Below are 4,029 nucleotides of genomic sequence, written 5' to 3'. Positions count from 1 at the left end.
GGGGCAGTATGGGGGACTTTTGGGATAGCATTGGAAATGTAATTGAGGAAAATATGTAATAAAAAATATTAAAAATAAAAAAAACCCCACATTTTCTTTGTTTTTGAGAATTTTATAAATGTATACATAAAATGTATACAATGAGATATCCACCCTCTCTTGCAACCTTCTCTAAGTACCCCTGCCCCCAATAACCCCTCTCACAATATCATCTTCTTGTTTGATGACCCATTAAGTCCAATTAGTGCTATGCATATGGCATGAACGTGGTGCCATCAATAAACAGAAACGATTCTACACCGGCCAGGCACTCTCCATTGCTGATAGCACCTCAGTAAGGTCTGGGATTTTGACTGGCTTGGTCTTGCATAGATAACCTCAGCTGCTGTGCATTCATGAATATGACAGCCATGCTGTGTCTACAGGACAGCATCTCTCAGCACTCCTCCCATCCTCTGAGTCTTAACGTGCTTTCCAACTCTTCCCTGATATTCCCTGAGCCCTGGTGTCCTGTGTAGGGCTAAGCACCCAGCCGCACATTCTCAGCACCTTGGCCAGTTATGCGTCCCTCTGCTGACTCCTGCCTGCTGCAGAGGGAGATTCTCTGACTAAAGCTGAGAGCAGCCCAGGTCTGTCAACGCTGAGAGCTTGGGGCATTCCTCTCTAGACAATCTTGACTGATTAACTCTGTCTCGCTTGGAATATCTGTTTTGTTTGGCATGTGGTTCTTTTTAAGTTCAGTATCATGTTCTTGCATGTTTACCCATGGGTTTCTGGGTTTGTCCTCAGTGGTCACTCCAATCTGTATTGCATCACAAGTTTTTGGACTGCAGACAGGTGGCAAATTCTTTCAGCCTTGATGAACAGATTGGAAAGAAAGTTCTCTCCATCAACGGGGGCTGCAAACTTCTTTCCACAGGGTATGGGTCTGAACCAGTCAGCCTCACTTAGACAGCAATCTAGCTTTGGATGTTTGCACATGCTCTCTCTAGCCAAAGTGGGTATCAGCTACTGAGGTAGCATGTGTGTGTGTGTGTGTGTGTGTGCACTCGCGTGCATGCACGTGTAATGGAAATATCCCAGAAACATTCCTTCTTTTTATGTCTTTCATTCGAAAGAATATGTCTCCTTCAGCACACGTGCTGAGAGTTCAACAGCTCCCTCCTGTTCTAAGCCCAGGGACATTTGAGAGGATGAGTCATGGTCTAAATGCAGGAGCCGCCATTCTGCACTGTGCACACTTGGGTACCATCCCAGTCTGTGACAGTAGGCATGACTCTGGCCCCACAGGGAGAGATTCTGAGCTTTAACGTGGCATCAATCACGATCAGATATTTTTGGAATACTAGAAACTAGAGGAGTCACGTTGATGCTTCAGGGATCTGCATAATGAACACAGTAGACATGACGCTATTCTAGGAGACAGAGTCCTGAGTAGTACTCTTATCTTTCACTAAATAGAATCCTGATTTACTAGCAACCCTGTTGCCCTTCTAGACCTCAGAGAGAAGCAGGCTAAACTAGATCACCTTAATATCCATTTCCTTAAAGATCCAAGGAGTAACTGGAAAGACAGTATTTTCCCAGTCAACAGGACTTAAAATTTTTGTCTTTATCTTTCAATGTTTTCGCTTATCTGGAGAAGTGGAGTTGAGAAGAAAATATCCTGGGATAATTTTCTGGGTGTCTAATAGACACAGACATAACAGGGAGCCAGAGTCAATCAGAAACCAGATGTGGGAATGGGAAGGAGAGAAGAGGAAAGCAGGAAGTAAGACATCCCGTAGTTCCTTCTCTAATCCCAGCTGGTGGATATTTGGAAAGGGCCTATACCCACACTGGGCACATACTAAGTGCTATATAAATATTTGCTAAATAAAATATAAAGCAGTGAAGTTATATTGGGCAACAAGGCAACAGAAAGCTGCTTATGGAAGATCAGTCTGGACAAGGAGGTTGGGCTGCTCTTGGAGAGCCTGGGATGCCAGGATTAGGTCTGGGAGAGCCTGGGATGCCAGGATTAGGGCTGCCAGGGCTAAGGAGAAGGTGCAGACATTTCAACTGCAGAGGTAAGAGAGTCGATACTGTAAGTTTGTTCTAGAGGTGCCACGTGGGTGAGTTGACAGAGAGGATCCACAGAGATGTCATAACCACCCAGGGAGAGGATACTAGGCAGCATTAGGCATGGCAGAGGAGACATGGAGGGCTGACTTTCACCGTATGGTGCTGTGTGATACTTACCTGCCAGGACCTTCTGTTCCCTGGTAGGGAAAGTGCATGAGGAAACTTGGCAGCCCTGGTTAGGGGTGGTGGTGATGATGAGGTGGTGCTGCTGATGAGGAACAATTCCAGGAAGAGAAAGGGACAATGTAGATTCCGGGGACAGAAACTCCCTAATGCCAGATAAGCACCACAACATAGGTGGCCGCATTTAACGTTAAGCTCTCACTTTTCTTGTGGATAGGCTGAAATGTGTCTCCTACACTTTGTATGCACTTACTTTTTAGATTTATTTATTTTGTGTTTATGCATGTTTTGCTTTCAAGTGTGCATGTGTCTGCACCACATGTGTGCCTGGTATCCTCGGAGGTCAGAAGATGGAGTCAGATCCCCTGGAACTGGATGGTTCCAGATATGGATGGTTGTGAGTCACCATGTGGGTCCTGGGAATCGAACCAGGATCCTCTGAATGAGCAGCCAGTGCTCTTAACTACTGAACCATTTCTCCAGCCACACCTTCATCTTTTTATAGTAAAGCTACAGAGCAGGTAGTGGCAGACTCTGTTTCTCTGAATGTCCTAACAATAAAATAAGGGGTTAGTAAGAGTGACTTATAATCTAGATCTTATGCCTACAAATTCCAAAATGTCTAAGGAAACTGAAGTTAAACTAGCTACAAATGTATATCTCTTTTTCTCCCCAAGTCCATATAAATAACAAAAAGTATTAAAATTTTTTTCATCCAGGCTGGGGGAATACAGTCAGGTTCAGATTATTAAAAGGTTTTGAAGCACACTAAATTCCTTAGGGTATGGGTGAGTAACATACAGGCGAACCATCAGAGCATGGAAAAGTACTCAGCTTTCTGACAAATTAAGATAATAAGAATTGAGCCTGGTGGCGCAGGACTGTTATTGAAGCTATTCAGGACACTAGGCAGGAGAATCACCAGCTAAAGCCTGCCAGGAGGCTCAGTCAGCTCTAGGCCAGCCTTGGGCAACTTAGTAAGACCCTGCCTAATATCAAAAAGCAAAGGAGAGATCGCTTAGCATCAGCAAGGGCCCAGGTTCAGCCCTAGGACCCGAAGGGAAAACAGCAAAGGGCTGGATTCCATACCATTCATGTTTAGAGTAGCAAAGCTTTTGTATGACTAATAAAAGTATAATTGCTCTGTGTGGTGAAGGTGCAGAGGAATATTCAGATTGTTATTTTTAAACTTCTGAAGGGAGACTGGACAATATCTCTCAAATAAACACATAGATTACTCATCATCATCAACAACAACATCACAATCATCACAATCATCATCATGATCTAGCAGTTCTATCCTCTTAATTGGCTTCTGTTCTCGTTTCTCTTCTGTTGTAGTGGTAAAATGATGGAAACAACATAGGGAAAGGGGTTTATTTTGGCTTGTGGTTCCAGAGAGACAGAGTCCATCAGAGTGGGGAAGACATGGCAACAGGAACATGAAGCTCACTCATCGCAATGCATCAGAAGTTAGACAGCAGAGAGAGAACAGGAAGCCAGCTCAGACTCGGAAGCCTTAAAGCCCACCCCCAGTGACTCACTTCCTCCAGCAAGGGTCTAGCTTCTAAAGGGTTTCAGGACCCTCCCCAAAAGCAGGGGGAAGTACTCAGATGGGAGCCTCTGGGAAGACTTTATATTCAAACCTCAGCCTCTCCAATTACCAGCTTCTCAAAGATAGGGAGTTTAGACGCAAAGATAACACAGGCATGTGCAAAAGCTGTAGGGAACTTCTCTACCAGTTGAGCTCTGAGATATTCAACCAGACTGCACTGTATAGTC

This window comes from Mus caroli, chromosome 6 (genome assembly GCF_900094665.2).
Source record: "Mus caroli chromosome 6, CAROLI_EIJ_v1.1, whole genome shotgun sequence".
NCBI lineage: Eukaryota > Metazoa > Chordata > Mammalia > Rodentia > Muridae > Mus > Mus caroli.
Note: the sequence above shows the minus strand (reverse complement) of the source record.